This window comes from Elephantulus edwardii, unplaced genomic scaffold (genome assembly GCF_000299155.1).
Source record: "Elephantulus edwardii isolate Elephantulus edwardi_28Jun2011 unplaced genomic scaffold, EleEdw1.0 scaffold00140, whole genome shotgun sequence".
Lineage (NCBI taxonomy): Eukaryota > Metazoa > Chordata > Mammalia > Macroscelidea > Macroscelididae > Elephantulus > Elephantulus edwardii.
Genome location: NW_006399890.1, coordinates 8,346,567 through 8,359,958, shown reverse-complemented (window position 1 = coordinate 8,359,958; position 13,392 = coordinate 8,346,567). Strand labels below are relative to the sequence as shown.

The window sequence follows — 13,392 nt, the reverse complement described above, 5'->3', positions numbered from 1 at the left end:
TCTCATCCTGGGTCTTCCTCTCCTGTGCTGTCTCTCCACCATTCCGAGCGTGATGTCCTTCTCCAAGGACTGGTCTCTCCTGGCCATGTGCGCAAAATAGGTGAGATGGAGCATCAAAAATCATAGCCTCCAAAGAGAAACTTGGTTTCACCCTATCCTAGACAGACCTTTTGTTTCCTTGGCAGTCCATGGTATGTTCAAGACTTTTCTACAGCACCACAACTCAAAGGCATCTATTCTTCTTCTGTCATCCTTAGTCATTGTCCAGCTCTCTGAAGGATAATACGTACTTGCGAAGACCGTTGCTTTTCAGCATCCCAGAGAGGTCCCTGACAGCAGATTTTCCCAATGCAATTTTTCCTTTGATTTCCTTACTGCTGGTGTTAAGAGTGTTAATTGTGGAGCCAAGCAAGCTATAATCGCTAATAATCTCAATCTCTTCTCCATCTGTCATGGTGCTGCCAATTGATGTTGAGCTTCAATCCATATTGAAGACTACAGTCTTTGATCTTTTGCAGCAAGTGCTTCAGGTCTTCTTCAGTTTTCAGCAAGCTAGGTTGTGTCATCTACATATTGTATGTTGTTGATGAGTCTTTATCCAATCTTGATGCCACATTGCTCCTGATAAAGCCCTGCTTCCTGAATAATCTGTTCTGCATACCGATTGAAAAGGTCTTGGGACAGAATGCTTCCCTGATGTACTCCTTTCCAGATTTTGAACCTTGCAGTATTTCCTTGCTCTATTCTGAGGACTGTTTCCTGGTCCATGTATAGTCCAAAATGTAGGAACAATATTAAAAATAACTAAAAAGATCAGATCCAAGGGAGCTCTGGTGGTCTAATGGCAAGAAGCTACACCGCAATCCCAGAGGTACGTGGTTTGAAACTACTAGATGCTCTGCTGGAGAAGGAGGGGCAATCTCCTCCTGTACCAGTCAGATCTGATTTGACAGTATACACACACACGCACGCACACACACACACACACACACACACACAATAATAAAATTTAAATTTTTTTTAAAAAAGATCAAATCTGCTTATCTGAAAGATACCAGTGGAACCCCAAAACTATGGTCCTCAGTGAAACAATAGACAAGCTTACAAAGTAAACAATAACCCCCATGAGAACATGCTCCCCATAATGATCAATCATATGAGACTGAAAGTACAGTATTTGTCTAAAAACAACTTTCAAATTATAAGAAGAGGCAGGAAAGAAGGATGCATGAAAACAGAGAATCCAGGGAAGAAGTGCGAAGAGCAATGTGGGGATTGTAGTTAATGGCACAAAATAAAATTTTTATAAACTATTGAATGGTTGTGTATATTTTTATCCAAACCACAATAAAAAATATGTATCATTTCAGCTAATAAAAACTTAAATTGTTTATTCATGTCCTTTAAGATATTAGGGTTTTACACAGTTATATTACTGTTTTTCCTACAGCACTCTTCTGTCTATATGCTGTATTGATGTCACCTGGGCTTGCTGTGACATAGAACCCTGTTCCTCTGAGGTGTCAAATGCCATAACAGTTACCCATGGTAGACAGTGTTTGATGGAACTCCCAGTTTAAGACAGATTTGGAGGCAGGAGTAGCATCTACTTCCTAAACAACATGCCTCTGGAAACTATGAACTTTGATAAATGACAATAGTTATAGAAAGGCTTCAGGCCTTTTGTTCATAGCTCCACAGCAATCAACAACAATTGATTTTTATGAATTCTCAATACCTTAGTATCAACCTTTACTAATATCTTTCACAGCTATTTTCTGAGCTTGTTCTTTTCCCTTTCATTTTATTCATTATTTTGTTATCTATAGAATGTTGTTTTTATTGATTGCCTCCGAGTTGAGTTGAGCATGACTCATCGCGACCCTATGAACAAAAGGCCTGAAGCCCCTCTGCAACTATCAAAATTTATCAGAGTTCATAGTTTTCAGAGGCATCTTGTTTAGGAAATGGGTGTCTCTCCTGCTTCCAAATCTGTCATAGTTAGTTATTGCTGTTATGTGCCATTAAATCACTTGCAACCCTATGTACGGCAGCTCTGAACCCTTCCCTCTCCTGAGCCAGTCTCACTAATACTGACACACCAACACCATTGCCTCAGTTACTGCATCAATCCATCTCATCCGGGGTCTTCCTCTCCTGTCCTGTCCCTCCACCCTTCTGAGCATGATGTCCGTCTCCAAGGACTGATCTCTCCCTGCCACGTGCCCAAAGTAAATGAGACAGAGCTTCAAAATCCTAGCTTCCAAGGAGAGACTTGGTTTCCCCTTCTCCGAGACAAACCTATTTGTTTTCTTGGCTGTCCATGGTATGTTTAAGACTCTTCTCCAGCATCACAACTCAAAGGCATTTATTCTTCTGTCATCCTTATGTGTTTGATACAGGATTGACCTTAGTGATTTCCCACTTATTTTTGTTCATTTAAAATTTATTGTTTATACTATCATTCACATTTATACAATTATTTATATACATTGTTTCATTCATGTACACTGTTTTATACAATCATTTCTGTGCATTATGCTTTATAGAATTAATTACTACTGATCTGATACATACATCTCCCTGTCTTCTTCAGTTCCCCTTGCACCTTACCTATTTTTTCATCCCCATTTCTCTACTAATCTCTATTGACCTAATGATTTAACCTTAGACACTTAGTTTTCTATCCACAACATAGACATATATTTAGTTCTCTTTCTTTGTAGTATTTTTCTGTCTTGATGTGCTTTTCTATTTAATTATCTTATTCACTTAAAATTTACTGTGTTTTGTCATGTGAAATAAAAGTCTAACTTGATTTATTTTTTCCTCCTAAGAGTTAAACCATTGGGTAAACATCATTTTCAATAATATTATAGTACTGTGTATTGAATTGCATTTCAAGACAAGATTGCTAAGAGGAAGTCAGGATAATGTTTCTGATGAAATAAGGCCTCCTAATGTAATTTGGAACATGCGTGTAGAGTACGGCAGCCTCAGCGGTGGGGGCAGGAGGGTTGAGTATGAATAAAGCTTTGGAATCAGGATTGAATCTTACTTCTGCATATAACTTCAGTCTGGTGCAAATGCATTTAAAGAAAAAAAAAACCCAGAGATTTGGTTATAAGTCTCCCCCCAGCCCTGTGAACATTATTACATACAAAAGATTAATTTAGCAAAACCTAGGTATAGTGTTGCCCCATCCATTTCTTTTCTTTTTCCTGTCTCTTATGTTTATTTTATTTTATTAATTTTAATGAACTTTTACAGAGATTTTGGGTTTCCATTCATTCATTGTTGCACTTTTCTCCCTGCCAACCCCTACCCCTTAGTTTGCTTTTCTCTTTGAAAAGTAAAAGAAAAATTCCTTCATTGGTATACAATCCCCACCCCACCCGAGTATACTCCTCTATGCAACCTTCATTCTGGACTGTTGTCATAACCATAATGCTCTATCATATATTGCTTTTAAACTGTTCTCTCCTCATCTGTTTCAATGCAGGGTACATAATTTATCCAGTTTTCCTCAGTCTCACCCCAACCCTGATGTCAGTCCTGTTCTCCAACAGTGGCACTATGCAGTATTTGTGACTTCTTGTGACTGAGATATTTCACTCAGCATAATGTCCTCCAGGGTCATCCATTTTGAATAATATTTCAGGAGTTCCTTGTTTTTCAATGCAGCATAGTATTCCGTTGTGTGAGTATACCGCAGCTTCTCTATCCATTCATTTGTTGATGGGCACTTGGGTTGTTTCCACCTCTTTGCTATTGTGAACAAAGCCGTGATAAACATGGATGTGCTGCCCCATCCATTCATTTCTATAGATGTCTAGAAACATAATGAGATGGAAGGGAAGACAGCAGATGGAGGAGACATTCTTTAAATTGGCACCACTTCATGCCCTAAAACTCTGTCCTGACCAAATGCTAAATAATGATTCATATTCCCACAAGTTGAAAAAAAAAATTAAAACTATAGGACCTTTGTATATGACAAACATAAATTTGTCTTTTCCACTTTGTCATTTGTGATAATTAATATGTGTGATTCATGTATTTATTCAAGGGTGACTTTCTCGTAGAAGAGTTGGAAATGAGAGCATGCCTTCCACCATGAGCATGGACCTACAGCACCAATTCTGATGACAGTTGTATCTGGATTTGATTTGGAAACTCAAGCTCAGAGACCAGCACCACTTGCCAAGGACCTCTGTTTGACTTCGTAGGCAAAGGCAAGCTAACACGCCCCTGCCCTGGACTAGGAACATTGCCTTATCTCATTTTTAGTCATCACAACAATGGAGAGACTTGACAGCTCATTATGTCAGCTTTGCCACTTTGCAGAATGGAGGACATCAGTAAAGAGAGAGAGAAACGCATCTTATACACATACACACACACACACACACACACACATTTGGCTCATCTTCACTGATGGGTCTTGACTTGGAAATGGGTCAATTTTGTAATTCATGCAATGTTTCAAAAGCAGACCAAAAAACATCACTAAATAAGTAGTTGTCACAGAAACATAACAAACTCTTAAAATTACTCAGCCACAGGCTATACACAAGCTACTCAGATTGTTCTTTAAGAAAAACAATGCACATCCTGGGAAGAACTCAAATCACACAATAGGGATAGGATTTGATTCCTCTGTGTTAACATTTTTAAGTTGGTTTTCAGTTTAATTTTAAGTGGCTTTCTATCTTTTACCAATTTTTAATTGTCAATGATTTCTTAGCTTTCTTTTCCAATCAGATTATTACTTTCCTGAGTTTCCAGAGGCCTACAAAGGTATTTCTTGTCTTTGTAGTGTCTGCAGGCCTGTCTCTGGTGCTTGTACTCAGTATATGTTGACAAAAGTCATGGTTCTTCACTACAACTTACAGTATAATCTCAGACAAGATACTTCCTGCATTTATTGTGTCTGATCATTAAGGATGAACAACGCAAACCATAATCCTAGCTACTATTTGATGATGACAAGAATAACTTGTAACCAATTCAGAAACAAAGCACACAAGCCCAACTAAACTCATTGCCATCAAGCTGGAATCAAATCATAGCCGACCCTCCAGTGGGTTTTCTGAGGCTTTAAATCACAGAGCAGGAGATTGCCCATCTTTCTTTGGCAGAGCACTGGTGGATTTGAGCCATCAGAGGTGTATCACCTTGAGGTTAGCAGGAAGACTCCCTACTGGATCTGGGTGGGGGTGGAGGATGGGGGATAGAGATGGGGAGGTAGAGTGAGGGTAGGGTGGTACCATTTGTCTATGATGTGGTCTTCTTCACAAGAGGAAGTGAGAGCAGAGGATTGCAGACTTTTCCAGATTGGGTGCTAATGTCAGCTTCTTGTGGCTGTCTGGTCAAGGAGAGGGATAACAATCAGCATGAACGGTACAGAGCTCCCAGCAACCTTTCCTCTCTCAGAGCCTACAATGGGCAGCCATTATTTGTTAACCCTTCTTCAAAGTGTTTAGGTCTTATTCCTATACAGAATAATAATCACAATAATACAGAAATTTGGTTCACAGGTAATCTGAATAACTCTCTCTTTTAACTCTGTTCTTTTTAAAAACTGTTTATTCCTAGTGGCAAGGAGCTGCAACTACAATCCCAGAGGCGCACGGTTCGAATCCACCAGATGCTCTGCCGGGGAAGGAGGGACAATCTCCTCCTGTACCAGTCAGATCTGATTTGACGGTACACTCACACAAAAATAATAAAATTTAAAAAAAAACCTGTTTATTGAGGTATAATTATAGCAATCCAGTTTTAGAATATTTCTATTACCTCAGAACATTTTTTTTCATATCCACTTGTAGTTACCTGCTAACAGACCACCTGCTGTTCCTTCTCTGTCTCTATAAGTTGATCTCTTTTAAATACTTGGTGAAGTGGATCACATCAAGCACCAAGCCTCATCTGAAACCTGAACCACAGTACCAACACACAATCAAATGTCCGAGATGAAGCTAGTATTAGTTATACAAACAAAACTACACAGACCCTCCTCTGCCTGCTTTGTTGATTTCCTGTGTTGTGCTTCCTGTTTATGTTTTTGCCATTTTTCTTTGGTTTTTTTCCTGTCTTTGCTAGACTTGTCACCATGTGAATAGGAGCCCCTCAAATCCTCAGACAACTGGTTTCCCAAAGGGTTGCTGGATTGGTTGTTTTTTCATTGTGCTCATAGAAGCTATGTGCCTGCCTTTTGTTGAGCGTGTCCGAGGCAAAAGCAACATTAATATGATGCTTTATGCTTCTAAGGCAGCTTTCTTATTAATGCCTTGCATATTAAGAAATGAAAACAGGTTTTAGAAATAAAGAGAAATGTCGTATTGACAGTCAAGCGGAGTCTTTTCGCATGGCAAGCAGGAGGTAAAAGGAGAAAAAGACACACACACACACACACACACACACAGAGAGAGAGAGAGAGAGAAACCTTGAGAAAGGTTTAACATTCTGCACACAAAATTCAAAAGCATTATAGAAGGCATGTAGAAGAATTTTACTCCTCCTTCTAATTCAATCACCAATGGGTAATAAGAGCTTATAAATGGATATTATAACTGTCTATGAAAGCAATAAGGAGAAGAGGGAGGGTTAGAGTCTCATTAGATAATTTTCAGAGTTGAAGGAGAGAACTCAGAGCAAACAGAAATGGGATGGAAAAAAAAATATAAGGAAAGAGCATGCTATTAATGCTAAGTGCCAGCAAGGACTGTGGAGATGAGGTGGAAGGGTGTAGGCACTGACCTTAAACTAGAACAGGAACACAGTATTTCAGAGACTAAACTGGTTCATTCCAGTGTGAGCTCATGTTTGAGAATTTGTATTTCCACCCCAGACATGCTAAACTAGAATTCCCCAAATCTACCTGAACCATCTGGGAATTTTGATAAAAATGTTAGATTCTCATTCTGTGTATCTGGAGTGGTGATGTAAATTCTCGGGAAGGAATTGAACACGAATGAACTAATATGAAGCCCTACTCTGCGATGAAGAGATGGGAGGGGAGGAAGGGAGTGGTTACAGATTCTTTTGTGGTTTGGGTGGAGTAGAAAAATGACGGATGGAATCAATTTCACTTGACCAAGTAAAAGATGACTTAATCTGCAGAGGTCAAGTAGGGCAATTAGAATGGTGAGATTTGGGGGTTATCAACAAAGGAAACAGAATCTGTTAGGAACCAAGGATAAGTTAGAAGAATGAGCTCAATTTGGACGATCCATAAAAGCATATGACTACATGGTCCAGTCATACTTGAACCAGAAAAAAAAGAAACCCAAAACCTTAAGAAGTCTGCATACCAAATTAAAAACCTTTATAGGAGGTATTTAGAAGAATTTGTTCTTTCTAAATCATTTATCAATAGGCAGTGAGAGCTGACAAATGGATACTGATACTGTCTATAAGAGTAATTGGGAAAATGAAAAAAAAAGAGTAATTAGGAAAATGAAAGAGAAAGTACCTAGTGAGGTAATTTTTCAGGATTAAAGTGCCTAGTATTTGTTATTGTTGTTAGCTGCCTTCATCTCCATCCATAAGATTTTCATTAGCTATGTTTTAAATTACCAGGTCTTTCTTCCTCATCTATTTTAATCTGGTTGTTGTTGTTGTTGTTATGTGCTGTCGAGTCACCTGCGATTCATAACGACCCTAAACTCTGCCCTAAACTCTGTCCTATCCTGTGCCAATATCACTATCTCCTACACACCTACTCCCATTACCGCAGTCACTGAAACCAGGGTCTTCCTTTTCTGTGCTATCCCTCCACCCTTTCAAGCATGACGTCCCTCTCAAGGACTGGTCTCTCTTTGCAACACGTCCAAAGTATATCAGACGAAGCTTCAGAATCCTTGCCTCCAAGGAACAGCCTGGCTTTACCCTCTGCAGGAAAAATCTGTTCTGTTTCTTAGCAGTCCATGGCATATTCAATACTCTATTCCAATACTACAACTCAAAGGAATTAATTCTCCTTCTATCATCTCTAGTAATTGTCCAGCTCTCTGATGCATAGCAAGTGATTGCAAAGACCATGGCATGTATCAGGTGCACCTTAGTCTCCAGACTGACATCTTTGCAGTTCAATACTTTAGAAAGGTCTCTAAGCACAGACTTTCCCATTGCAATATATTGTTTAATTTCCTGGCTGCTGGTGCCAAGAGTGTTGATTGTGGAGCCAAGCAAACCAAAACTGTGAAAAATCTCAATCTATTCACCATCCATCCTGATGCTGCCGATTGGCCCAGTGGTGAGAATCTTGTTTTCTTGACATTGAGCCTCAATCCATACTGAAGACTGCAGTCCCTGACCTTCCATAGCAAGCACTTCAGGTCCTCCTCAGTTTCAGCAAGCAGGGTTGTATCATCTGCATAACACAGATTGGCGATGAATTTTCTTCCAATGTTGATGCTACATTTCTCCTCATAGAGCCCAGCCTCCTGGATAATATATTCTGCAGTGTTTCCTTGCTTTGTTCTGACAACTGCCTCCTGGTCCAAGTATTGGTTTCACATTAGCACAATCAAGTGTTCTGGGATTCCCATTCTTCTCAGAGTTAGCCATAGTTTGTTATGATCCACACAGTTAAATGCTTTTGCATAATTAATGAAACAAAGATAGACATTCTTCTGGTACTCCTTACTTTCAGCCAAAATCCATATAACATTACTACAATATCCCTAGTACCATGACCCCGTCTAAAAGCCAGCCTGCACTTCTGGTAGTTCTCTGTTGATATGCTGTTCCAGCCATTTTTGGATAATCTTCAGCAGAATATTGATTGTCTGTGGTATTAATGATATTGTTTGATAATTTCCACACTCTGTCAGATCACCTTTCTTTGGAATGGGAAAAAATATAGATCTCTTCCAGTAAGTTGGCAGTTGGCTGTTCTCCAGATTTCTTGGCACAACTTGGTGAGCACATCTAGGGCAGCATCTGTCAGTTGAAATATGTCAATTGGTATACCATCAATTCCTGGGGCCTTATTCTTAGCCAGTTCTTTCAAAGCAGTCTGAACTTCTTTCTTCATCAGCATAGGCTCTTGCTCGTATGTTGTTTCATTAAATTCTTCTGTGTCTGCCAATTCCTTTTGGTATAATGACTCTGTATACTCTTTCCATCTAGTAGTCCTTTTGAAATCTGTTTAGCATCATGGTGACATGCAAACCTACACAAAAAGGTGGAAAGTTGGTGGCTGTGCATGAGATGAGTTGGCCAGGAATCAAACTTGGGTCTCCTGGATGTTATCACTGTTCAGTCGACTACAACCCATAGTGACCCTATGAATGATGGCTCTGAACCTTGTCTTATCCTGAGCCAACCTCACCCTTTCTGACACTCTTAACCCTATTGCCACAATGACTGTGTCAATCCATCAAGTCAAGGGTCTTTCTCTCTAGTGCTGACCTTCTGCCTTTCCAAACATGATATCCTTTTCCAAAAACTGCCCTCTTCTGACAACATGCTCAAAGTATGTCCAATGGAGTGAGTGTCAGTCACCATTGTTGCTTCCAAGGGGCACCCTGGTTTTACTTTCTCCAGGATACACCTAGGTGCACATGATTCAAGCAATAGTCATCTCACTTGCTTTCTAAGCATCTAAAAACTGTACAATGACTAGGATGACAGAAGAACAATAAACCTTAGACACTAAACAGAATAGAAGGAAAAGGGTATATCAGGATTTTATCTTTTCTCCAGATCCAGTTTGTATGCTGAGCAAATCATTCAAGAAGCTGGACTACATGAATAAGAATGTGGTATTAGGATTGGAGAAAGACTCATCAACAACCTGGATTACACAGATCACAGCATCATGCTTGCAGAAACTGAAGAAGACTTGAGTGCACATATATTCTATAGGTTTTCCAACATAGTGCTGGTTTCAGAAGCAAAGTCTTGAGGTTCCTCTTGGTGGATTCAAATAATGAATTTTTCATTAGTAGGCAAACACGTAACCTTTTATACTACCATATTGTTGTTATTGTTAAGTGCTGTCAAGTCACATACAACTCATAGTGACCCTATGATCAACAGATCTGAACCCTGTCCTATCCTGCGCCATCCTCATTATTTCCAACACACTTGAGCCCATTGCCTCAGTCACTCTATCAATTCATCTCACTGAGGGTTTTCCTCTCCTTTGCTGACCCTCCACCTTTACAATCATAATGTCCTTCCTGAAAGAATAGCCTCTCCTAACAACATGCTCAAAGAATGTGAGACAAAGCTTCGCTCTCTGCCTCTAAGGAACACTTTGGTTACATAGTCTCCAAGACATACCTGTTTGTTCTGTTGCACCACAATGATAGTTATAATCCAATATATATTTTTGTGAGACACTGTTCAATCATGATAGGTGTGTAGCACATCGGAAAAATCATACACTTCACTAGAAAGGGTTTCAACAAAGTGTAAACCTTTAGGAAATGCAGCGTTTAACTCATGGCAATAGAGGAATGTGGTTACAAAATTGTGCTGAAGTGTTTATTCTCCCTAAGAAAACAACTGTAGCAAAGAATTTGGAGAAAAGATTAAGAATGGGAAGAGTCAAAAGAAAAAATAAAAGCTGCAAAAAATGGGAGGCAAGTATTGACACCGTTGACTGCAATAACTGGTGCTAATATAGAGATGGTTCTGAACGGAGAAGTGTTTACTTTTATTGTCTATAAGGTTGTTGTGAGTTGGAGCTGATTTGACAGTGCCCAACAAATACAGCAAGAACACAGGCTGGTTGTTTTGGTATGGAAGAATGGGAGAGAAGAGACGGTACCATTTGCAGTGGCCATGAATTAATTACTTGAGAGGCTTTGATAATACTGACTGACTCACTGCATCTTTGTAAGTTACCTATTGTGATTGTACCTGACTGGTCGACACAATCTTGTCCTTGTCTCCTAGGAGCTGAGTCCGCATGGTGAAAGCCACCACCTTGGACAAGGCAAGGCTGCTTTATGACAGGCAAGAGCACAGCAGGGACCAGTGAAGCTACCTGAGGATGTATCAGGGTGGTGAGGACTGTTCCTTTACTCTTCTGCACGGCCTGCTTCCCTACTGTGTAGCTCTCGAATCTTTTCCCTATGCCCGCCTGCAAACAGTTCCAGGGACTCCTTGCTATCATAAAGGAAAACAGGACCTTGAAAACTTTTAGATATCCTGGTTATTACTGATAAGGAGGGCAGGAGGAGGAAGGGAGGAAGGAATAAATCAAAGAGATGATAACAAGACAGATCCTTTTATTTGGGCAAAATAGTTTGACTTATCATTTCTTTGGCTCACAGATACACTGTGGATTCGAGACCTCATTATACACAAGAATTAATAGGGCTTTCTAACAAGCACAAGATAGTGCTTAGTTACCAGACCAATAAAACAGCTTGGGCTGGTCCAAGACCAAGTTATGAAACCGACAAAATTAATGTTGGACTGTTTTCAGCATTTCCTGTCCTCCAGTCAAGTCTCAACATAACTGTTAAAGGGATCCTTTTCAAATATTAGGCACATGACAAAGTGTCTCCTCTAAAAGTCTTCCTCAAGTTGTTCATCCACACATAATAAGAGCCAAAGTCCTTATGGTGGCTTAAAGCAGCCACTTTCCACAGGTTTATGCACTTCCCTTTTCTTCTCCGACTTTGAATCTCACAGCTTTCACTTTGTTCACACCACACTGTGACCTTCTCATTCTTCTACATATGTGCCAAGCACATTCCCTTCTCAAGTTCTTTGTACATACTATTCTTTCTCTCTAGAATGATCTTACTACAGAAACAGTTTTCTGAGTTTCCCAAGTTGAAAAAATTTTAACTTCAACAGCTTTACCATCAGTAAAGAATAATGATGGTGCAGTGATTTAGCATTGAGCTAATAGACTGAGAGTTTGAACCTATCTATCTTTGTTTAATTGACATATGCAAAGGCATTTGACTATATGGATCATGATAAATCATGGCTGACTTTAAGAAAAATTGGAACCCCAGAATACTTAACTGTGCTCATGTGAAACCTACACAGTCCTCAGAACAGAGCAAGGAAACACTGCATGACCCCAAATCAGGAAAGTTATATCCAATATCCGTATCTTTTCAATCCACATCTGTCAGCGATGCATCCTTTCTCCATACCTTTTCAATCTACATGTGAAACAGATCATCAAGGGAGCTGTACTCTGTGAGAAAGAATGTGGCATCAGGATTGGAGGAAGACTCATCAACGACCGGTGTACTATGCAGATGACCCAACTTTGCTTGCTGAAACTAAGGAGGACCTGAGGTGTTTGCTGCAGAAGATTAAGGACTGCAGGTCAATATGGCTTGGAGTTCAACATTAAGGAAACAAGGATTCTTACCACTGGGCCAACTGGTAGCATCATGAGAGATGACAAAGAGATTAACATTGTTAACAATTTCAGCTTGCTTGGTTCCACAATCAACACTGTTGATACCACTAGTCAGGAAATCAAAAGATGAATTACAGTGGGGGAAAAAGAACAAACGGGTCTGTTCTGTGTTGTTGTCTTTGTTGTTGTTAATGTGCCGTCGAGTCGCCTGCAACTCATAGCAACCCTATGTACAACAGCCCTAAACCCTGCTCTATGCCTTGCCAATCTTACTGTCTCCAACACGCCTATTCCCATTACCCTACTGACTGAATCAATCCATTTCATCGAGGGTCTTCCTCTCCTGCACCGTTCCTCCACCCTGCCAAGCATGACCTCCTTCTCCAAGGACTGATCCCACCTTGAAACATGTCCAAAGTATGTCAGACGAAACTTCAGAATCCTTGCCTCCAAGGAGTAGTCTTGCTTCTCCCTCTCCAAGATGAACTTGTTTGTTCTCCTAGCAGTCCATGATATATTTAATTCTCCTCTCCAGCATCGCAGTTCAAAGGCTTCAACTCTCCTTCCATCATCCCTAGTCATTGTCCAGCTCTCTGATGCATAGCAAGTGATTGCGAAGACCATAGCCTGTATTAGGCACATCTTCGTCTCCAGACTGACATCATTCTAGACAGGTTTAAATATCAAGCTGTTCCTTGGAGGTAAGGATTGTGAAGCTCAGCTTTTGGCATGTTACTAGGAGGGATCAGTTCTTGGAGGACATTATGCTTGGAAGGGTGGAGGGACAACACAAGAGAAGAAGACCATGGGTAAGATACATTGGTTCAATAATTGTGGTAATGAGGGTCAGAGACTGTGAAGGTTATACAGTTTGGTGGGTGGGGTGCTTCATATGGGTCTACAAAGTGAACATGTAACTACATTACTTAGGTCCCAGGGATTTAAAAGCAATCTATGACAGTGAGATTTTCATCACAAATTTACCTTTGCCCCATTTATGGCAATTTTTGCCTTGTGCCCAAATATTTTTCCTCTCCAAAACA

General features: G+C 40.0%; 1 pseudogene; it reads right to left on the bottom strand.

Annotated features, from left to right (window-relative positions):
* The window catches only part of LOC102864094, a 57,381-nt pseudogene extending 46,452 nt beyond the window's left edge, over nucleotides 1-10,929 (bottom strand).
* Between the last annotated feature and the right edge of the window lie 2,463 nt (nucleotides 10,930-13,392).